Source organism: Cyanistes caeruleus, chromosome 4 (assembly GCF_971803275.1).
Source record: "Cyanistes caeruleus chromosome 4, bCyaCae1.hap1.1, whole genome shotgun sequence".
NCBI classification, from domain to species: domain Eukaryota; kingdom Metazoa; phylum Chordata; class Aves; order Passeriformes; family Paridae; genus Cyanistes; species Cyanistes caeruleus.
In genome coordinates, this window is record NC_141704.1 from 78,224,870 (window position 1) to 78,250,097 (window position 25,228).

Here is a 25,228-nt window from a genome sequence, read left to right on the forward strand (position 1 = left end):
TGAAGAATGCTTATTTACTTGCTGACATGCCCACTCTTCCCCCTCCTCCCCAGTCCAAGAGTGGGTGAGAAAAACTGAGTATACTAATGTCTTTTGTGGTAACCTAGTAACCTTCTCCTTTTTCTCCACAATCTCTCTTCCTTCCTACCACACTCTTCCTTATTGCCAGCCCTCCAGAGTAACTGCAGTATGTCTTTATATGGCTTTGTTTTCCTACCCAATGCAGAGGAGTTGGGGTTCTTTTCAATCTTCGAAAGCTTGTAAACAGGATCAAACAGGAACCCGGTCATCAGCAAGGGGAAGGCTAGAAAAATAAAAGCAAATGCATATCATCAATTTTATTTTAAAAAGAAAATACATCCAAAACATGAAACAAAAGCCTGGGCTCTGCTAGACATCCCCCTCCCCATTTCTTTTTATTTAGTTCATGAACTCTTTTTTGCAGAACAGAGGCTCGTGTAAATTAATGTGTGACCCAACATACATCACGTGGAAAAGCTGCCGTAGCAAAAAAATAAAAAAATTAAAAAATTAGACATTAATAGAACTAAAGAAGCACCTCTTATCATGATAAATCAATACAAAGATTGAACTAGGAGAAAGGTATGACTACATATTCCTGAGTCTCCAGAGTGTTTAAACAGCTCAACTACACTCAGTGTTTTTGTATCCCCAGCCTAACATGCTTGCACAGTTAGCAGTGCAAGTACAGCACCGGGTGCAAGAAGTCCTCTGCATTGCTTCTGCTTTCAGCTGTCACTCTGTGAGTAGGTGAGTTACTCACACATTTACTCCACGACTTAGACACTGTCCTGAGGTTCTTGAGTTGCACCTGATCTTCCCACACGGGTGACAGAGCGGTATCTCCCCCAAGAACAACACAGCCCAGAGTTTCAGGGACTCACATTTGTCAGTGAAGTCAGTGTGACTTCCCAAATCCCACCTGGACCTCCACAGTTCAGGAGCATGAGGCAAGTCAGATCTCTCTGGGCATCTGGGTTGCTGCTGTGCTACCCCAAGCCTTCAGCAGAGAAGGGAGAAATGCATCATGGCACAAGCTGTGCAAGTGTAGGATGTGTAACATCGGAATAAGCATAAGCAAGTCTGAGCCCATACTTGTGACATGATACCTGTGCTCTGACAGGCCAAAGCTCACCTCAGATGTGGAGTGGTTGTCCTTCTAGTCACGTTTGGCATCCCTAAGTTTTATTACAGTGTATTATTATCAATCTAGTCCAACCAAAACAAATAATTTGTAGTGTGATATATATGTACGAATATGAATAGGAATTTCTTTTATTTTTTAGCTAAAAAACACAAACACAACCAAATTCTGAAATCAACATCCTTTATATATTAAATAAGGAGCTTTTTCCTACTGGTTTAACATGACAGAGCCACTTTTCTAGCCCTACAGCTCAGAGAGCTCCAGGAAAAGCAGCAGCATATGATACCACCAAGAGCAGGCTGGTGCATGAAGGTTCAGAAGACAACCACCCCTGGTTCCCTGATGAGCTCTGCATGCAGGCAAAATTTGTGAAGGCAAACCTCAATTTCCTATATAATTTTTGAGCAATCAGATGAACAAACAGAAATGTGTCCTCTATATATTTTGTATAGAAGTTCCCTCATTCATGAATTTATGCTCTTAGAAAGATAACTATCTCTATGGGCTTTTCAAATCTGTGCTGAAGAAGGAGGGGAGAAAGTCATTCCTCAATGAGATAACTTGCCAAAATCTTCTTCTACAAAAATAGGTCAAGTTTTGTGGGACCTATTAGACTACCTGTTTACCAGCATCACAAAGAGCTGAAATATACTGATTGCTTAACTCTTATTATTTGGTTATCAAAATAACCATTCATTAATTAAACAGCATCATATAAAACTAATCCTTTATTTTCCTTCCCTAACACACACGTTATTAATACAGCAGACATGGACCACGAGCTGAGAAAAGAACAAGCCCCACTCAATTCACTCCTAATTAGGATGAAATGCCAGGACAAAAAAGGCAGGTCACAGGACAATCAGAACAAGCAACATTTGTTTACAGAATATTCACCATTATGTTTTTGCCTTTCCCAGCCACTTGGAACTGGGTGCTATCCCTGACCTCTTCATATCAGCAGAATAGAAGAAAAATTAATACTCATTTTGCTCTTTCTCTTCTTTGCTGTTACCAGCTTTGACCAGTGATACTTGCTCATCCTTGCCTTGTCTCTGACCAATCTCCTTTAACAAACCCTTTACAAAACTTATGATTTTCCATAAGCATAGATATTTCTAGGATTTTGAAGATTTTCTTTCTAAATTCTCTGTACTTAGCAGTTACCTTCCACAACCTGGGCAGGCATAGGTACAAAAAAACCCAAGCACTAACATTAACAACAACCACCACCACCTGAATTTGAATCTCAGTTTTATTTGGGTTAGTTTACAACACTGTGACCCCCAGTTTATTCCCATACAAACTTAAGAATTTTCTTCTTGTTCATTTTATCTACATACAACTTTCTAGCTGATGTCAAGCAGCTTCAAAAGAGTTGTTTTATGACTGTTAGAAAAGCAAAACTCAAGCTAACAACTGCCTACAAGCTTTGATGGGAATAAGAAGATTTTTTTTTTTTTTTCCAGGAGCAAAGCTGGAAATATCTGTATGGAAAAAGACCCTTTGAAAAAAAGTCAGATTTACTTGGACTAAGCAAACTTTAGTTAATTAGTTGAAGTAAAAATAAAAATGTGTTTTTTAAGATAAAAACCCACCTAATTCAACTGTTTATTAACAATGCAATGAAGCAATCACCAAACATTAACAGAGACTTCTGAAATTATGGTTCTTGGCTACAGTCTTGAGTGGAGAGACAGAACCAGTAAAAAAAGGGCCTGTTGCCATGTGAAGTAACCTAGATCCTACTCTGCAGTTAAATTCACTTTCATATTTACTGCAGTTTCCATAGGATAGACCTAAGAAAAATTCTACTTTTAAAATATTTTTTTGACTTTCTCTCTATTTCCATAACTATTCCTACAATATTTTTGTTTCTACAGCAACATGGCTGGGAATCATTATTTGGGAGGACTGTGAATGCACCATTCCAGAAACAGGCAACAGCTCTATGTACAGGAATTAAACTTACCCTTTCCAAAAAATCCTAGTAAGAGAAAATTTTAGGTATAAAAATCTTGAACTGTAGCACACACCCTTACAAAGACTTTTACAACATTAGAGAAAGTAATATAATAGGGTATAATATCTCCTAGAGTAAGTTTTATGCATTGTATTATATTTGACTAAAGTATTTTTATTTAAATGTTGTCCAAATTTTAACAGTGGTGAAATCACAGCAACAGCCTTGACAAGACCAAAGCCCTGCCTCTGACCACAACCTCCCCACAATCATCTCCACACAGCCCTACCTCAAAAAGCTTCTGCTATCTGCCAGTTTCATTGTCCTGTTCAAGTTCTGCCTCTTCACTGAGGCCACCAGGAGGATGACACACAGTGACAAACATTGTGGTGACTTTTCTCTGATAGTGACATTAGCGTGGGGTGTATTTTTAGCATGCAAGGAGAGCAAAGCCCCAAAACTACTCTAGAAATTATCTGCTGGATGTTTCTCAGAGATAAAAAAAAAATAAATTAAAAATCAAACCCCCAGCCCACCACACATTTTGCACAGAAGATGCAACCTTTTACAGCAGCTGTGACTCACAGCTCTCCACATTTCACCTGGTGGCTAAAACTCTATTCAGTATACATTTCAGAGAATGAGAGAAACAGGAAAACATGAGGTTCTGTGCATACACTTTCATTTTTGCAAGAACTCCTGGAGGCTTACAGCTGTTAGTTTTTAACTCTTCAAGTCTTAAATCTTATTTAATCTTATAAATTAAAGGTTGAGCTGAATTAATTCTAGTGTTCTAAAGAACACTGCGCTGCTGAACCTTCTGCAGGTGAGATCTTCAGGATCTAGCAAATTCTTCTTCACTCTTAAAAAATGGAATGCATAAAATAAAAAAGCATAGATGTTTTTGAAAACCTTTTGTCTTGTCCCAGTGAGACCCTACCTCCTAATTTCAAACTCTGAGCTCTCATTTCACAAGCCAAAAATCCAATCCACGTTATGGCCCTTCAGAACCCTGGTTTTGACACGCACTAGGAAGAATCACAGGCTGGCTCTGGATGGTTTTTCCCACTCCAAAGCAGCCAAAACTAGTCTAAACAGAGTGGGTTTGGGGACTGTCTTAGGGTTGTTTTGTTGTTGTTTTTTTGTTATATTTAAAATAATTTTTCTGCTAGAAAAATACCAGGTGGCTTGTACAAGGCTACCTCCTTCCTCAGGATCTACCTGTTCGTATGACTGGGCTGTAAGAGAAAAGTCAGGAGGGGTAGTAGATTTTATTGCACTTTTTTGTTTGGTTTTTTTTTCCTCTTTTTTTTCCTCTCCAGCTTTTTTTTTTTTTTTTTTTTTTTAATCTATTTGCCAACCAGAGTCATTTATCCCCTATTAGATAAAGTATAATAGACTATACCGAAAGGGTCACTGGCCTTCCATTTAATGATATTGCCGGCACCAATCTACATTTTCCCGACAGTGTCCCTCAACACAGAATAAATGGCTGATCTCTTCACAATAACAGCTGATTTCTCTTTATTAAGCTAAAAAGGTCACCATTTTCTACGGCTGGGCCGCCCTGCACTATTGATAATTTTATGCATAAACAAATGGCAAATTTGTGCCACATAAATATGCATTAGCAATTACTTTTTCCTCGGGCAACGCTCGCCGCATGCAAATGTGTCCCTCACAGGGCCTGGTGGCTTTTGTTTTAGCTCTTGAACAGCTAAACAAAAGAGCACAATAAACAGTTTAAAAATTGCCAATCAATAGGAAATGCAAATGCAAAGGTAAATGGCAGGAAACTTGCCCAAACAAATAAAACTAAATAATAATAATAATAAAAAAAAAGCCAAAGAAAAATCATGCAATGAAACACATACATAAATGGAAAGGACTCTCTCTTTCCTCTCCACTCTCTATCTAAAACTCTGTTTTATTTCTTTTTGATAGAGATGTGGCTCAGATACTCTTTGCACTGCAACAGTGGAACCCAAATGGAAGCACCTAAAATGTACACATGGGTTGGGTATGTTTTAAGCTGGACCCACACCAGCAGGCATAGGAGGCAAAAGAAGGATGTCTGTGAAAATTCATAGTGGATCCACGGCTTAGCTTTTTCTGGCTGCAAATTTCCATCAAAGATTTTTAAAGAAATGCTACATTTGAAGGAATCACAGAAAAAAGCTTCAACATCTTCTGTAAATAGTGATTTAGGATTTTACTACTGGGGAAGTGCCCAGAAAATACCAAGCTATCTGTAACTACATACAGACATCTGTAGTAACTGCCTAATAAATGTTGTCACTTGAGAAAGTTGAACTACATATAATTTCCTTTACCCCAGGGACAGAAAGCTTGATTTTCCCTTGTCTTATCCTTGGACTACTCAATTCCGACAGCAAGTCAAAGTTGTATATAAGATGCAGGATAAAGGGAAGATATCAGACCCAGACACTAAATTGGTATGACCATAGAAAACCCAAACTGACAATTTTAGGAGAACTGATGATTCCTTTGAATTTTCCCCTTCAACTGAGGAACTTCAGTGCTGAAGAGGACAGAGTGTGACACATACAGTGATTATTATTGTTTGTAGGCAGGCAAAGAACGTGGGCAAAGAACCCAGCTCAGTAATGCAGGAACAACACGTTGTGCACAAACATATGCTGAGGCCACCCCAATGACCCAGCCAGGAAACCTACTTTCTTTCCACACAACTTCTGAGGCAGAAACTTTTTTTTCACAACTCAGATTGGGAAGTGGAAAGGCATGAGGGATAACCAGCAGTGTAAGCTGCACCTCAATCTACAAATGTTTATGAAGTAGCCAAACTTAAAACATGTAGGCTTACCTTCTGGTCTTAAAAAAAAAAAACCAAAACAACCAAAATACCCCAACAAATCAAACCTAAAATATATTTAGTTGAACAGAAATTGAAGAGACTAATCATGTGCTTCAAGTGCTTCCCGTATGGGGGACATCACACAGCAGGTAACCCACGTACACAAATTTGTATGATGTTACTGTCCAAGGGTTTTATTTTTAGCGAATGGGAATGTTCCTGTCAATGTAAGCATTCAGCAGCAATCCTACGTTTTTCCCACCCAATCAGCTGTCATGGAATGACAATTTCACAGAATTCATTTCCATGAATTATACTAAAAATCAACAAGCTGATAAATATATTTTTTTTTTCCAATTAATTCAGTTCATTTCTTGCCTTTCACTTACCCTGATTTTGGCTTGGATGATTTTGTAACACCACTTTACAGTAGGGCTTTTGATCCTGATAGAACCTGATAGAAGTGTTAAAGGCTACAGTGGCAGTGGTAATTTTTTTTTAACTATTCTCTTTCTAAGAGCACCCTTACACATGGTCCAGTAGAGGAGAAGCTGCACCAAGCACAGGACAAGATATGCCCTCACAAAGAGAAAGTCTTCATTTTAGGCTTTTAGCCAAGAGCACTCCCACACCAGTAACACATTTCAGCCACAAATCCACAATTTGCAATTTCTCTAAATGGTGGTAAGATGATCAATTCAACATGGTACATATGTGAGATACATAGAAATGCCCTTTCCCCCTTGCCATCAACCTTTCTGCTTTTTCCCTTATCATTCACCAAGAAAATAAAAAAAGATGATAGCACCTTCTACTTTGGGTAAATCAAGGCTCACCCAACAACTGCATGCCCATTAAAGAGAGCATCCTCAGTTAAGACCCTGCCTTCTCCAGCTGGCCTTGGAGCTGCTCCTTAAACATGCCAATGCTGTCAAGGGGCATCCACCTGCTAGCAGACTCACTGCAAATCCCAAAGACTTCAGAAATAACATCTTGCAGAAATTTGCATACCATTTTGTTAAGCAGAATATGATTGAAAGACCCATGGTTATACACAAAGTTCTCCTAAGGTCATCAACTGAGTGAGAAAAGGCATAAGCAGGTATGCTAAAGCAAGATCAAATAAATTGTTTAAATGTCACTGCAAAGGTAGTTCTCACGAATGTCTCTGTGGCCAGTCTACTGCCATTAACATAGTTAGAAAGTCTGTAATAGGAAGAAAATTATTACCACATAAAATATTCCTACAAAGAGAGACTGCTGCAGAATTGAAATGAAAAGATGTAGCTCAATCTGTTAATGCCCATCCCACATGTGTGAATGTGATGAACAGTGGAGAATGAAATGACTGTTAAATCTCTGTTAACAAGGGTATTTTAAATAGTGTACATGGGTCCTTCTGTATTGGTACCATGTCTTAGCAGAATTTGATAGGGTTATTCATGTTAATCCCCAAAACTAGCATTAGCACTATCAAAACAAGACCTCCAAAGAACGTACCAAGAGATGGCCATTTTCTACAACAGTGGGTGGAGTTGTTTTTGTGAGAAGGATGCAGCTCAAGAGAGTGAGAGAGGAAAAGAGAAGAAACTATTTTTGTCAAATTCAAGCTCTCTAGCTCTCTCTCCCAATGATTCCAGCCTCTACTCTTGTTTTCTAGCCCCCATTTTCCACAATAGTTATTGTCACTAGTGGTTAAAAGAAGTTTTTCTTTAAAAAAAAGGCAGAAATGAGCACTCACAACTACAATCTTCATAGAAACATGCTTTTAATATCAGGGATTGCAATTTTTTTTTGCTTTTTTTACAGCTCTCCTGGATTTCTTTAAAGTTAAAGCTTTCTGGCAAAAGCGAGTTTCTTTAATAACTTCAATACTGCACAGAGCTGTCATTGATAGTGCCAAATACTTATCATGTGTATTTTTATATGGTTATACACTTGGAAAAAAGGTAACTAGATGACAATACAGATGCTGACACATCTGCATGACAGGCTTCTAGAATTTAGTCATATATCAATTCTTTCCTCCATGCCATGTTATTAGATCATTACACATGTGCGCACACACACACACACCTGACAATACTCAAAACCAACTAATTTCAAGGATTGTAGATTAATCCTACTTCCTCTCCCCTCCCAGGCTAAGTATTAGCACTTCAAGACGTGTCCTGCTAATGTGGCTACACCCCTCCTATTTGATTCTTCATTCTTCTCCCTTCAATTCATTGCTTTTAGTTGTTTTTGAATTTGGAAGCATCAAAAACTCTCACCAAGAATTTAGCACGAATTAGTATCAGAAAATTAGTGGGTTTTTTAATTAAAGAAAATGGGATGTTTTTGTTCTCCAAATCTCCTCCTTCCTCTTCTCTCTCCACCCCAAGAATAATCAAAATGTGCTTCTGCAATCAATCTATCGTCTGAAAAGCAAGCTGGATTTCTTCTCTTCCCTTCATATTCACTACCAGTAATAGCTCCATGATTAAGACTCAGCTGACAGCTCTCATGCCACTGAAGTTGAAAAAAATCCAGCTCACTCCTCCAGTAGCTGAATTGGTCCTGTAGGAAGGGGAGAGGGGGAAGGAGTATGGGGAGATAAACACATCTGATCGGAAGACATCCACGGCAAGGCAACACGCCCTGCGCAAAGCTACCAAAGCACCCGTCCCAGGCAACTACAGCCTCTCAGCAGATAACAGATTTAAGTATTCCACTCAAAATAGTAAGAAAAAATTCTGAAGGTTTCCATATGAACCCGGCAGAATTGACCAAATGTATCCATCTGTTCGCTTTCATATAAGCAATATGCATGCTGCCAGGATTGGACCTCTTCTAGGGCAGGGCCCTGGGACTTCAATTACATCTGCCACTTCCCCGCTTTACAGCAGCCTCAGCAGCAAAGCAGGAATTTTATTTTTTTTTTTAAAGCCTCAAAATAGCATCCTGAGGAAACACACAAGAAAATGACTATTTCTACATTTCCTCCCTTTTCTACCTGATGACTTTGCCTCAGTACCTAATATTAATATCAAATGGGATGTTCTGAGCTGAAAAACATGGAAGCATTTCAAGAAAGCTTTTTAGTGTCTCATTTCCATCTCCTTAGCTCAGAAGGGACTATTTCATAAGCAAATTTGAACACCTTCAAGCAACTCATGATGAGAGTATCCCGAATCAAATTAGTTACCTCGCCTCTATTAAACTGGCAAAGCAGCAAATCCTCATCCCTCCCCACAGTACATAATCACCAATACAACAGGCAGACCAGAACCTCCAAATATGGCTGCATCTTACATACCCCAAACTTGAATTACAGAATACAGATTACTTTTGAAAATTTATATTGCTGATAATGTTGCTTATTTCAGCTAAGACAGTTTGTTTCTTTTTCTGATGCAAGCATGAAAATCTGTTTCCTTGAATGCAAAGCAGTATTTCTTAGTTTAGCAACTGTGGTACATGCAACGAATCAGCACAATAAAGGCAAAGGTAAATTTTGAGGAATTCACTAAATCTCTGGAATAGTGGTTTTCAAAGGACTGAATTCTAACCAACCAGTATTGTAAGGCCTCTGTTAAGCTGTTTGCTTTTCTCTCTAAATACCCAGCATTTCGGCAGGAATCACACCACCACTGATCAAACCTCTACCACCACTCCATTGGTGTGATCAACCATCTTAGTTGTGGTTGGACTAACCACATATATAGTGTTTACAAGAAAATAAATGCAGCAGACAATACACAAAAACAGTGAGTTTAAAAACTGAACAAATAAACTGCTTGGCTTCATACATTGCCATTCATGACCTGGGACACACTTTTTTTTTTTTAAAAAAAAAAATTACTCTCACTGACACAGCTCTTGGATGACCCTGAAATTTGCATGGAGGAAAGCAACTCTTGCCACTTCCCCTTGCAACCACCGACAGGAATGTTGTCCAAGGCTGGGAAAGAGGGAACTCTCAATTTACACACATGCAGAAAAGAAAATCAGTGCAGCAGACTGAGTGGCCTGGTATGTTGGGCACGCTCCCCCTACGCAGGTCCCTGTGCCTCCCTCATCCTGCTTCACCAGCCTCTTCCAGCAGCTCCTCTGAGTCATCAGAGTGCTCCCAGGTTTTACGCTGGGAAGCGCTACAAAGGCAGTAAAACATCACGCCCTTCTCTTTGCTGCCAAATTGTAAAGGCAGATGAAGCAACTTAACTCCATGTAGAGACCTAAAGCATGGAAAAGCAGCATGGATTTAAAAAAAAAAAAGAGTAACGGGGGCTGGCAGGAGCTGAGGAGAAACAAGTATGGGTGAAGATGAGAAAGAGAAAAAACAATTTAGAATATGCCAAGATTGCCAGAGGCCACTACCCTCACAACTGGGAATTCTGGACTTCTGACTGACTCAACCCATCTGCTGCTGTCCACAGCTGGCAGAAACCAGCAGGACTCTCTTCTAAGTGTCTGTAAGTAACATCCCTCTGATGACCTAAGTGAGAGGGAAAGGGTGGTAGACCTCTACAACATTTAAATTTTAATACCATAAAATTCTCTGGTGAAAAAATATTGATCCAAAGTGAGCAGTCAACAAAATATCGTACTTTTAGATTTCACAATCATTCCTTATTTAGCCATTGGAAGCCCAAGCTAAGATTAAGGCTTTATGCATACACATTGCAATACTCTCTAATTATGTGATCAAATTCCAATTTTTTCTAGGAGAACATCACCCCAGAAGAGCTCTGGGAACGAACATGAGTTGCATACTTACAAAGTTGTCTGCTGGACCATGAACTCATTTGTTCTAGGTACTGGAACACAAGAAGGCAGCAGAGATTTGCAAACCAAAAGGAGGACGGTTTTGCAGGAATCCAAAAACTTGCAGGAAGCCCTTCATACATGTCCCACTTTCTGACCTGGTGTACCTGAACATATACTTGGGGATGCTATATTTTGCAGTCAAATCATGCTTTATTTTAGAGATACGAACAGCTACAATAAAGTGAAAACAACATTTTGAAATGTCAGATCTGACCCAGTTGCATTTAGAAGCCTATCACAGGAGTTACCTTCTCTACACATCAAATGGAGGCAGGGGGTACCTCTGGAGAATTGAATTCCAAGTAAACTCTGCATTTCCTTCTCTCTATTGACTGATGAGAGGCAAGATACCTCCTCTTCATTTATAATCATGGAGAACTAGCAGAAAAGGCTAAGGGCCTAATTGACCTGGGATCAATCACTCCTCTGAAAGCCCAATCCTTCCACAAGTCTGCCACCAGGCCAGTTTGGAGCCTGGATTGTCACGTGGCTCTGGCCCTCTTGGTGCATAGCAACATCCCTTTGGAATAAGGGTAGAAAAGACTTTTTTCCTCAGGGTTCCCCTAAAACAGGTGGCAAGAGCACAGCTCTGGGTAGGAGAGTTCAGACACTTTCATGTAATCCAGAAACTCCCTAAGGCAGATAAATATTCAGAATTAAGCAGGCTTCAGTGAACTGGATTGCTGCCAGGATTGAGGATGGTTGTAGCTATATAGGTAGAATTTGACTGAACTGGGGTGTTTTCTTCCCCTTCAAAAACTTCCCTCATCTGTAAAACAGTGTACCACCAAGACAGACATTGTGAGAATCAATTAACATCTTTACAACACACAGATAACACAGTGATAAGCATCGCAGAGGAGGCTATAGGAAGTTATTAATTTTCACATGTATCGGTTATACCGATAATATTACGGAATTTCTGTTTTTAAGCTGGGGCTTGAATGTGTACAGAATATGCCTGCCACAGGGACACACAAAAAGGATTAAAAAAAATATGGAATATCTTCTCATTCTATCAGCACAGTCATTTCAGTGGTCTGATATGTGATCATGTAATTAAAGACTGTATCATAATGCATATGCACAAAGGGGCTGAATTAAGGTTGTGCAGGCAAATCTAATTCTGGCATTTCCTATGCTTTGAGAGCCTGACTTCACAATCTTAGTGTTCATTTATCCAACAGTTCCTGTATGTAATACCATACATTATATACACATGTTGGGAACATCTTCCCCACTGCTGCATATTCTGATTTTGGGAGATATGTTCACACACATATGAACACACACACATTTGCAAAAGCAGGACAATAAAGAGCCATGTCCACTGACCATCTTTCCTTTTAATCCATGGCATTGCTCACTGCCATTTATTTAACCACAAGAACAACCAAATTCTTTTTTATGTGTGCTAGTTCAGTTTGGCTTATCCTCGGGGAAAAGCACTTTTTCTCCCCTCTTACTATTTCAGTATTTTTTCTATTTTCTGAGCACAACTTCCATTCTAGCCCTTCAACAACTTGCAGAAAGAACTCCATTAAGGCACAGTGCTGTGCTTTCTTGCCCTAACACTGCCTGTTTTGTTTGCCAAGCTCTGGCCAGACACTAATGCTCACTTACTCAGTTCCTGAATTTTCTAGCCTGCTACTGTATGCTCTCCCAGTCCTTGGAGTATCGATTCTAGCTGGGATCCCTGTAACACACAGGTAGTTTTGCCAGCTAAGCCCCAAGGAAGATTCTTCACTCCCAGACAGATGTGCCAACTTAGTCCAGGCACACCATTTATTCCCTAATCACTGTCCATTGCTCTACAACTTGTTACTCACTAATACCTCAAACACATCTTTCAAAACAAACCCAAAAACCTCATACAGTCAGCCTGAAATACTAATACACTGCTGCAATATACACACACACACACACAGGTCCACAGATCTCAACCAGGCATTCTCAGATCAGCTTTTCCTCCAGCCACATGTGGCAAAATGCACTGCTTGTTCAGGTTTTTGCATGTGTTCTCTGGTGTACAAATATTGCACTGCTAGACCTCATGAGGCAGGCAAGCATGCCCTCACTGAGGGAAAAATCACCCTGGTTTGTACTAATGATAACCACAGTGAACTCCAGGACTGAAATAATGGGAATTTCCTCTTGCACAGTTTCATAAAAGCAATGTTGAGCACTCACAGACACTAAAATCACCTTGAATCTGAGCTTCCTGAGAGGCAGTTTGCAGTCTCACACAGTTAACAGTCTAGATCCTTTCCTCCTCCTCACACCAGTTTTCTCTCTCAATTTCATAGAATACAACCTACAGTTGTCCTAGAATTTCAGAAAGTGATAATTTTCTGTAGAGGTAGTTTATCTGACATTGGGCCTATAGCACAGGAGGGCACTTGTAGCTTCTAATCATTCTCTCCATCTGTTCACCATAAGCAATGTTGATCTTCAAATTACACAACCTACACAATCCTGAAAGAGTCTTTTACTTTCCGGTAGGACAATCTGCTCCTTCCCTTTCCCCGTTTATTGCAATCTGCAGGATCCTTGCACTGCCGCACATACGGAGAATGAGAACATATCAATCCACCCTAAATGACCTCGAAAGGCTGAATCAGTTATCCAAAATAGGCAGAAACTGCAGCTTTCCAGTAGACTCCCCCTTCCTGAAGTTATCTGTAAATCCCATTCTTTGCAGCGCAGACCCTGCAGTAAGACTCCGATCATAAATGTGGTCCCAAACAAAGCCGAAATTACGTCAGTGCATCTGTGGGGTCTGAAACACTGTTCCCAGCAGCCTGTCCTGAGCCATTCTGGCCGAGGCAGCCTGATCCTTCCTCCAGGCATGCAGCCTTGGAGCTGCCCCAGCCCGGCATCATGCCACTCACACCTCTCCCCACGCTTTGAAAGGTGTCTGCAACAGTAGGGATGGGCAGGAGGGGCGAGAAGCCAGCTGGCAGCACTGCACTCCTTTGTCTGCCCAGGAGACAAGCATTTCAAAGCAGGAATGCAATGGGTGAGGCTTCCAGGAGAGGAAACAGCAACCACGAGAGGAAGGAAAGAACCCGGGAATTCTGATGCCTGATCACAGGTGCTCCCATGAGCTCAGATCAAATGGGAAGCACTTAATACAGTTAACACAGAGATTAAGAGAAAAAAAACCATAACAACCAGCTAGCTGGCTCTCCAGAACATCAAATGAATCTTTTATATGAAAGATTTGTAGGAATAGAGGGTCTTAGGATGTTTTCTTGTAGTAGAAATACTGTTTGCTCTGCTCCACCACTACTTGCTTGTTATCATCAGCAACAAGCCACCAAAGGCAGGACAATGTGATGCTAAATGGCACAAAAATTGCAAAACCTGTTAAAAAAAAAAACAAACAAAAAAACCCCAAACAAAATGAAGCCCCAGAAAGTCACACCAAAGCAGGTTGATCTGCCCTGCAGCCAAAAAATGCTCCAAAACATGTAGCCGAGTCACACAGGGTAAATGAGCCCAAGTAGGGACAAACAGACTGTCAGTGCTACTTAAGAGCTGACAGGATATGGCTAAGTGGTTGCCATCACTCTGGCAGCTTTATCACACACCAGTGGTTGGTAATGCTGTACACACCACAAAACTGATGTTGATGTTCCTAAGCATAAGCCATTGCATGCGCGCTTCTCTTAAAGCTCCATCTCCTACACATCTGTGAATGCACAAGAATTCAGCTTTCACTGTGTTTTTATTAGGTCTCTATCCCTCCTGCTTCTGGGTAAAGCTGGCAGAAGCACTACTGACTTAAGGCCTGAAGTAAAACAAAGACATCATGATATTTTTACTTTAATCCTAATGTTTCTAAATCAAATCTTGGAATTTTTTGGCTAGGCATTAATAAAAAAAAAATAAAAAATTTTAAAAATCTGGTTTTATATTACAGAAAATACCTCCAGGTATTTGAAACTTGAGGCATAAAAAACCAAGTGAGTACAAAGGGATCACTAGCAATGTCTTACCCCCACATATGCCCCCAATCTGGCAAGCGAACCTGAAAATGTGGCACTAGGGCTTTTCCTCTGCTCTCAGTATCATTTGTTAACCATACTACAACAAACTATTTTTAGCTACTTCTGCCTTACAAACTCAGTCTTTATGCATAAATGCCTGCAAGAAACAAAACTTTCAAGACATGCTTTGGTCTTGGGCAATTTGACTCCAGGCATGAGAAGCAGTGTGTCCTTGTGACGTGTACCCTACCTACAGCCCCGGTGTTTGAAGCCTTTAATTCAATAAACATTGTGATGGATAAGGACTTGATGCTGTACTTTCCAAATGTTTATTTGCCTGCACTTTTTTTACCTATTAGCTCCACCAACTAATGTGTCTGTGGACCCTCATAGGTTAAAACTGAATTTGGTTCAACAGCTGGTTTGCAGACAAGATGCAACACAGAATATGTGTTTCATTATTCTTGCTTCATAGATGTTCACACACTGTATTTATATGATCAAAGGCTACTAAGCCATTTCAGTAGCTGTACAAAACAATTCCAGATCAAGCAAATAAGTATTAAGATTTCCAGATTGTCAAAATACCATTTTTTCTTTATTTTTTTTATTCTTTATTTTTCATTCAACACTTTCTGCTGTCTATGCTGCAGCCCTCGTTAGCTTATCCTCTTTCAATATTTTAATTAATATTATTTAATGCATAGAAAGTCTTCCAAGCCTAGTACAACCATAACTTACAAATATTCCAACACTGTTAGGCAGAGATCAAGTTCTACTGAAATTGTTGTACCTTTTCTGCTTTTAATGCCACAAAGCAGAAATAGAAAGAAGCAACTGGCAAGAACTTCAGGGAGATAAAAATGAGTTTTCCAATAAGTAAGAGTGTGGGTATTGGAGTGGAAAACAGTAGCAAGATAGAATACAAGCTCAGAAATAAGTGTAAGAAGCTTGAATGTTGTTATAGAAGGCAGTGGAAACCACTCAGATATCGTTAACTGTGGTTGGATGTCTCTGTGTTCAAGGAACGCTGGTGGCAATACGATTAATATTCCAGGTACAAAAGCAAAAGGAAGTGGGTTTCAGTGTGGTTTTTAACTCAAGACCCTGGGGGGAAGGTATTAGTTCAAGCCTGGAACAAATCTCTGGAAATTAATGATAAATCAGACAGAGGGGTCAATGTATTATAAGGGACATATCTAAAGCCATTATTTTACAACAGCTGATGGCAATAGCTGCTCAGGAGGGGAAAAAATAAAATGCTGATTTTACAGATATTTGGAGGGGGGAATTAGCACTCTAGGGAAAAAAAAAAAGGCAGAAAAGATGGCAGGATACAAAGGTCCACCAAGATTTATTGAAAACCAGAAGGGAAATGTAAGCTAAGGGGAATGAACATTCAGAGCACACAACACAGACACTACAAAACACAATAATTAGACAGAATACTAACACAGCCTCTATTAAATAAAAATAAAAAACGAAATTTTGAAAAAGGCAGCTCACCAGCAAGACCAAAAACATCACTGCAGTCCAAGAGTGAAGGGGCACAGAGCAAGTAGCCCTGTGATTCCAATCACAGTTCAGCCATACTGACTAGACATTCCCCCCTGCCTTTTGCTGACTACCACTGGCTAGGTAATAGCAAGCTTAATACATCTGGATTTATGATTAAAGAGTACTTAGAAAAGATTGATTTGCCTTGCCTGACAGCAAACATGAATAGCCTGGAAAAAAGAAATAAAGGGTTAGAAATCACACAGACTTCAGAAGACATGAAAAGGGACAAAAGTGCTGGCCTTAGTGGCTTTTATTTGAAAAAAATAAGTCCACCCCCAACCTCCAGATTACATACCCCTTTGTACCAGAGGCAAGATAATAAAATGCTGTGTAGAATGACATCAACATGAATCTTGCCCAAGAAGAAATTATTGAATGCATAAACAAACTTTTCCATCCTTCTATGCCTTGCATACTACACTCTTTAAATACATGCATCAATGCTAGAAAAACTTAAGTGGAACAGGTTAAAACATATTCATAGGGCACCATACTCTATTATTTACTTGTCAAACATCACATTCACTCAAGAGGGGGTGGCTTTCAGAGAAGTCAGATAATACTGAATGTCAGAATCTAGTTCATAATAAGTGGTATCTAAATGCAACCAGCCATTACACCACTAAGGATAAAAATCTCCTATTCAGTGCTAATCAAAATACATAAAAGGTGCTAAATCTTGGCACCTGGAAGAGGAATTAATCTGTTTCCTGAATACAGGCTCAAGAGTACTGTCACTGCCGGTATCAGCATCCAAAATTCCTCCACTCCTCCTCACATGATGAGGGCCGTGACAACCATCCTGGTGGACTGACATACACTGACACATGCTGACCACAAATCAGAGGAAGATGTCAAGTATTCTCTACCAGCCAGCTGTCCACAAAATAAAATGCTGCTGCTCTGTTGATGGAAAGGGAGGGCTCAGCTGGTCGCTTACTGAGTGATCTTCAACTTGGTTTGGAGAGGGAGCCGAGCAACGCGCAGAGCGCTCAGAGCTCTGCAATCCCCTACCTATCATGTGCTGCAACCAGCCAGGCATCCTAAGCAGCTGTCAACTCAACATTTTCAAGAGCAACAAATTCATTAAAACTGTATAATTATGGCTGAAACTTTCCATGATACCCAGGACATTTAATCATGCGGCTTCGTTTCAAATTAACAAAGTCTCGAATACTTCAACCAGTCTTAAAAATTCCAGACTATACATCTATATATTTGTCAAATGCCACAAATTATTCAGATTATTAAAAAGGTCTTATCCTTAAATTACTCTTCTACTTTTGAAATGCAGATTCCATAGTAACAAAACTTCAAGAGAAAAGAATTCAGAAGAACAAAATTCAAAAGGACATACACATGCTATGATACAGATCTTTCAGGAGAGATCAGATGTTAAAAATTAAACAGCACTGGGAGCCAGTCACTGGTAAATTAAAATCAAACTAAGCAAAAATCCCATTAAAACCCATCAACATTCACAGGTACACAGTAGCAGAAATACTACAGGCAACAACAGGATACAACCTAAGGCACCAATTTTATTGGAGTTGGCCAAAAGCACAGAACAAACACAACTAGGATGGTGGGAAAGCACAAAACAAAGTTTATGGCCATTTCTTCAAAATCTGCATCCAAATTACAACTGTCCAAACAAACCTCCAGTTCCTCATGTCCTTTTTAATTTGCAACATGAAAATTTCCTGCAGTACAACAAGCTGTTTTGCCCAAGCACTGAGCACTAAAATTTCCTATTAAAAAAGCTGATGGCAGTTCTCGTTATTTATTTCCTCTTAAAGTCAAGTAGAAATCATTATGTAGAATTTCATATTTGGAAAGGATAAAATATATCTGAGACAAGTTGGGGTAGAATAAACTGGCAGTTACCTACAGCTGCTCATGGGTGTATGAAACATTAGGAAAAATACAAGAGATGGAATTTAATGCGCAAAGTGAAGGCAAAACTGCCAAAGGTAAGTAAAAAAAAAAAATAAAATTATACAGGGTTTGCATTTTCTCCCATCAGTATTACTGTAGGGCATTGAATATATATGAGGAAAATATCTGCAATTCCACAACATAACCAAATTTTACCACTTCCTTCTCATTCTTGTTGTCACAATTAACAACGTGCAACCCATACAGCTGATACCAGCCTGGTGTATCCCTGTGCTCCTTATGTGGGTTTTTCCTACTGTAGATCTCATTGCAGTACTTAGTCCCTTCCCCCTCCCCTCCTTCCACAGGGAGCCTTCTCTCAAATCTTAAATAGAAGCCACCAGTTTTTCCTTGCAATCTGATTATCAATTTGCACCTCAGCAATGGAAGGCTAGAACTCTATTGTTTTGTTAATTGTCAATTTGCATCTTTGAAAGGTGTTGTGCATTTTCTTCTTTTGGCAGGTTAGGACTAATTCTGTATGTTAACATGTATGTGGGTGCTTTGGGTAAAAATATGTTTTCTTTTAGAATGCAATCTATTTTAAATGTGATGCTTTATTTCTATTATTTTGATAAGTTCTCTTGGACAAATCTTGTTCCAAAGCTAGTAGGGACCACTCTGCCTAAGAAAGACCCAAAAGGATAAAGTTCCTTTCCCAATAGGTTTATAGAAGTTTATTTAAATGTTACCCTTTAAAAAAGAAAAAAATCATAAAGGAATATTTAGTTACACTTTCCACTTGTGACAAACAATCAATGCAGTCCTGTGAGTGCCAGTCTTTAGACTCAACAACCACAAATATTTTTTTATAAATAAAATTCCTTTTACTCCTGCAAAGCCCCTTTTCCTGTGTTAGGGATGTATGAAACTGATTGATTCACGAAGAGTACAATTGCTAATTAGTTTTCAAATGCAGGATGGTTGGAGATACGAGCTTTTCAAAACTACGAGCTGCAAGTGAAGAGGTGGCCAAAGTCACTCCTGATGAACAACGGGGCAGACCTCATCTGCATGGAAGGTTTTAAAATCTTCCAAGCTACAAAAAGTAGGAAAATCCTGGAAAAAACAGATTCTAAATTATGGAATGTTTTGAGTTGGAAGGGATCTTAGAAAGGTCATCTAATTACAACCCCCCTATCATGGTCAGGGAAACCTTACTGTGCTGCTCAGAGCCCCATCCGGCCTGGCCTCGAGCACTCGAGCCGAGACCACAGTCTATCCAAACACTGAAAAATCAGAAAAATAACTGCAGGAAGACTTAACAAGATAGGAAGACTTAGTTTCACAGAAGTCCATGTGTTATTATCACTTTCACCTAAAGCTGGACACAGAATGGGGAGTGAGAGGAGGACTATCAGAAAATGACGTATCGGCTTTGTACACTTGGCAATGTTTCACTTAAGGTCACGTTATTTACTTATGCCAGGATTCACCAATGTAAACTTAATCTGCCTGGATTCACCAATGCAAATTCAGCTGCCAGCAAGTGCTAAATTTTCAACTGAGAGCTAATTAAAAAAAAAAGAACACCAACCCATTTTAAAACAAACAAAAATGAAACAATCTGAAAATCCTGACAATTGGATCTCCTGCTGAGCCACAGAATCTCACGGAGCGAGATCAAAAGGGAAGACTTCATGAAATTTCTATTACTGGTCCTAAAGAGATGAATCCAAGCTCTATTGGCAAAAGTATCTCAAGTAATAGACTTCCACATACTTTAACTCTGTGAACAGCTGCAGGTCGTGACCAGCTCTGAGCACTTAAAACCTGCAGAATAAGAACCCAAATCAGTTGTGCTCTCTCAACTTTTATTTCCAAAGAAATCTGGAAAGCAGTTTAAGAGGAACTGCAATACTCAATGCGTGTTAAAGCCATATAAAGGAGCGGGAAAGTATTTTATTATCCACATCAGAAAACATTCTCAGTTTTACAGACTTCTCCCAGCAAGCTGAGACTTGTTATAATGCCCACCAGCTATGTATTTGTGAAGATCAAGGACACTTTTGCCCATGATATCAGGAGAAATATGTGTGTCCAAATAACAGGAAGAAAATATGCCTCTGGCTTTGGGGAAGCCTCTGTCATCAAATCATCCTGTTTTACATATAAAAGTAGGCCCAAAAGTTAAAAGACTGTCTAAGTTTGAGCACTGGATAGTTGGAAGTATGAGTAAAACATTTAACTCAGTACTGTTCAATCACTGAAGAAAAAATAAAATAAATAATAATCAAAACCTTATTATAATTTTAAGTAAATTATCAAATTTTTAGTAAATTACAGTTCCTATTCCTGGAGTTGAATATTACAAAAATGGACAAAAATAGAATTCCTAGAACTTCCCGTTTTCATGGGACAGGAATGACAAAAGGCCCTTCCCTTTAGAATCTTTGGAGCAGAGCAGAGTGAAGCCACAAAGACTGGATTTAGACCTAGACTCCACCACAGTGTCAGGATTTGACTCACTTTCCTAAAGAGTTCCTTTCCAGTTGCCAGCTGGAGAGAACTTAGAAGACAGAGGAAATATTGAAAGCCTTCTCCAAAGGAAAAAACTAAAAACAAAACCAAACACCAAAACCTCCAAGAAAGTAATACAGTCTTTAAGTTATGCATCCAGTTGCATGGGCAAATCAGCATAAAACATTTAGACAAAAAAGCCTGTTGAAATCCCATTTTGACCCTAAAGATTAGGAAGGAATCAAGAGACTTTTAAATTTGAACTTACTTGCCCATTCTTTCATGAAGGCCAAACACAGAATACATAACAAAGAGTGAATTTATCCAAGAAACAAACTTCACTGTATAAGGAAAACCTGAGGTTTACTGAAATTTTGAAACCACAGACACAGATTAGGAGAAATCCAAAACAAATTTTGCGGGATGTACCCCTTAATAATAAAAATAAATATTTTCCTGTTTGATAGTTGGGTGATCAGACATAGCTTTGCTTTGGGTTTGACCTAAATTTCTCTTAGTCTTATTAAAGAATCAAAACTGATAAGGTAGTTCTTCAGTGAGTTGACATGCCTCATATCCACATATTTAATTATCTCACCTATTCTCTCTGTGTTATGCCCTGAAATGAAGAGGAAAATCTCTTTGGATGGCACAGAGCATTTCATCTGAATGATGGCATTCCCTACAGGGATAACACAGTAAAAAGTAAACCCTTGCCAGAATTGAGCACGTAGGGATCTTACAATCATCCTGTGCCAATACAGTGGCTGAAGATAGACAATGCTCTAACACAGATATATAATAAAATCTCTCAAGTACTCCACAGATCAATTCAGCACTTCCAGCAGGCTATTTAAGTATCTGGGAAGACATTTCCTGACTCAGTGGTGAAGTTCGAATAAAAGACGTGAACTAATCCTGACCTGACAGGAACACTTTTCCCTTCAAACAAACAAGACCAAGTATTTCAAAGACCTGTCTCTCTTTTTTTATTTTTTTCTGTTCTTTTTTTTTTCCCCTTTTTTTCTTTCTTCTCTTGACTGCTCCAGACTAATAGTTCAAGTGTGTTTACTATTCTCCATGACTTACCCTCTGCCCCACTTCAGGGCAAGGACCCTGCTGTGTTCTCCCTCCCAGAGTAAATGCCAGACCTGTTCTCCCACAGTGTGCAATTCTGCCCAGGAAACAACAGTGGAACAAAACCTCTGGGAATGCAACTCAACCCCAGGCAAATGGGAATGCCCCAGAGACCACCTAATGGAAGAGACTTGGAAGTCCTCTGAAAGAGAAAATTCTGACTTCTTCCCCAAAATCCAAGTAATAGATTTCTAACAATTCCACTACATCAAGAATTTCACCAAGTCAGAAAACCACACCATTTCCATTGTTATCCTTCGAATAAGGACTGACAATAATTCTCCAAGCACCAGAACAAAAGATTAGATGTGGTAAAGCCTGAGAAGTTTATGAGATCTGTGTTAAGAAGTGTATCAGTGCACTGACAGATCAGAGACTTGACTCTGACCTCTGCAGAGCATGAGCTCTCTGGAGCAGCAACTCCCTCTCTCACATGCACAGTTCCTACTATAGCAACAAGCCAATCTCCCTGGCAGGAACAGCAGTAAATAGGGAGGCAGGACTGAGCTTTTCTGCTGATGCACTTTTAAGTCTTGTAAGGGCACAAAAGAGTTACAGGATTTAAGAAGAGAAATAACTGTGCTTCTCTGTCTGCAGCCCCATTAACACTGCACTGGCTTGAAATTGATTCAACTTTTTAAAAAGTCATATTAGTACAACAGCTCTATTTCAGCACTTCTGCTGGCCCAAACCAGGACAAGACATTTTCAAGATCTGACAGAAGGTGTCTAGAGCACCAGGACACCAGAGTGTATTTTTTTCCTGTCACCTTTTGTTCTGTGAAAATCTCAGTAAAACATTACTCTGATTATATCCCCAGTTAGAAATACTAACTTTCTTCTGCTGGCATTAAAATAGCTTGTCAATGCCAGAACATGACTTCCATCACTTCCTTTCAGAAGTGCATCGGTGTCCTGTTACTTCATTTTCAAGTATTTTATGATATCCATGATCTATAGTTATAAGCTCATTTCTAGCCAAACTCACAATCAGGAAATTTTCAGTTTATTCTTCTGATGCTTTGCTCTCTTGGATTCATTCTCCAGTTACAGGCTAACAGCAGTATTGCCACTCCTCTGATTTATTATGCCATCTCTGCTTCAGAGAAAGATGAAAGAAACCCTGTGTTAAACATGAGTGCTTGTCCATCCTCTTACAGGGTCAAGTTTTAACCCCAAAAATCCTGTGTTATTCCAGGAACAGATTCGTGAAACATGCACTGTTTTAAATAACAACATACCTCTGAGTGCTTTCTCTACTGCCCTTTTTTCCCATTTTTTGGGGCATCTAATCCAGTCCCTCAGTTGCTGCTTTGATGGCACCATTGCACACACATCCTAAGTCCTCAATGACATCTCCTCCCTTTCCCACATCGCTGAAGTTCATTCAGAACCCTAAAAGCCACACAGGTTATTTGCATATTTTCTCTCATCAGTGTCCATACCCCTCCCTCTTAGCTCCCCTTCCTCTCAAACACTTGCCCAGTTACTATATCCCCACTTATTTAACCAGGATCTATATAAGTGAGTAAAACAGGAGGAAGAGGAAGGTAAAGCCCCTGTAGGCAAACCTCTCCCTGCCCTCCTAACCACTTATTTCACATCCCCATTTTTCTCCACCTGGAGACTTTCTGGGCACTTGCACCAAAGAATGTGTTTCCACTGGAGTTCATCTAAGGAACAATCAGCTTAAGCAGTTGTATTCAAATAGTATTAATGTTTTCAAATCGACTTCCTATTTTCCTACTGGAAACCCTGCCAAACACACTCTTCAACAGACACTAAAATAATTTGGATAGCTGATATGCAGTCCAAATTTTTAGTGGAAAACTGCCAGATTTGACATCTGTGAGAAAGTGGGTAATTTTTATTATACACAGAGAGCATGCACTCGGTCCGATATTTTCTACCTCTACACATCTCTTTCTACTGGAACTGCTTTATGGTTTTACATGATCAATGGGCTGCCAGGAATTATTTAACTCCTTCATTGCTACCAGGGCCCAAGACCCCACTGCTACCATTTTAACAGTGCTCATCTTACTTTCAACAGCAGGATGTTCTTATCTGTTACCTCTGATCTCTCTAACTACAGAAATGCAGATTTTTAAAAAATTTTCTATTTTTTATTTTTTTAGGTAATATTTTCTGATTGTTATTTGCCAGTATGAGAAGGAGCCTAGTCTCTTCTAAACAAAGGGTTAATCCCCTGCTTCCTCCTGTCCCTTCTCTTGCTGGAGAGAGGGTCTCTGAACACCTGCTGGGGGAAGCAAGGATGGGAAAATGCCTTTGGGAAAGTAGAACTTCCTGCTGAGTAGCCAGGCCTGCTCCAGCCTGGAAAGGTATTTTTCCTTGCATTTCATTTTGCTTAGGGCACCTTCTAATTTATTAATGGTTATAAATATTGGGGTTCTGCCCCCACCCCACCGAACAGGTCAGGTCCTCCAGGACACTGAGGTGCTTGGAATTGTGGTAATTCACACCAGAATATAACCTGTGTGACTTCTCATGACTTCTACTCTGACTTCTTCCAAGCAGCATCACTTCTGGTTTAGAGTGGATTTTACTATCTCATTTGCAAGCTGTAAGAAAGGCAGAAAAGAAGAGATGAGATAATATACAGACCTTTTACCATTGTAGGGGTTTTGTTTGTTTGCTTTGGGTTTGGGGGTTTGTTTGTTTTGTTTTTACAAAAACAAGAAAATGCAAGATTTCTGTTTGAAACTGCCTGCTGAGGTTCCTTTAAATAAATGAAAACAAATAGTCCCCAGCTGTCTGGGCTGCACTAAAGCAGCTCATCCTCTGAGTGATTTGTAATGCTGAGATGGTTTACCTCATTCACTACAAAGATTATCAAAGTTCACTTTGTAAACGCACATGTATATTTTATTTCTCAAAGATTACCAGTTTTCTTCATATCACCACCTCGTCCTGCTGGGAGCAGGTGGAAAAACTCCTGACACCAAAGCAATCTCAAAATCTACACTAAACAGGGATAATTTGCTGTTGCTGTCTTAATGATCAAAAAGATCCCGGCAGCTCTTTTTTTCTTTTTTTTCCCTTTATTTTTTTTTCCCCCTTTATTATTTAAATGTTGTATTTGAGGCCAAATCCAAAGCTAGAGAGCTGGGCTGCTCATGGATTTTGACTGGTCAAACAGCAGTGGCTGGGTCACAGTGCCTCTGGAGCACAGATCCAATCAGTGCTCACCTTCCAACAAACCTGAGCACCAGGCAGAGCTAATGGAGAGATCTTTTGATCTTTGGCATTTTTTTCTGTCTCAGAAATGAACAGAATGCTGCAGAATTAAGAACAAAGTGGCAACTGAGAGTCATCCTATTGCTGCACTTCTAGAAGACATAAGAC

At 39.5% G+C, this 25,228-nt stretch overlaps 1 protein-coding gene across 3 annotated transcripts in view; it reads right to left on the reverse strand.

Moving 5' to 3' along the window:
* Positions 1-217: 217 nt before the first annotated feature.
* Positions 218-25,228, reverse strand: part of LOC147653807 (uncharacterized) — a 147,268-nt gene continuing 122,257 nt past the window's right edge. For all 3 annotated transcript variants that reach the window (XM_086885470.1, XM_086885473.1, XM_086885472.1), the window contains one exon: positions 218-304. The gene's annotated coding sequence lies outside the window, so the exon portion shown is untranslated. The remainder of the gene's footprint in view (positions 305-25,228) is intronic.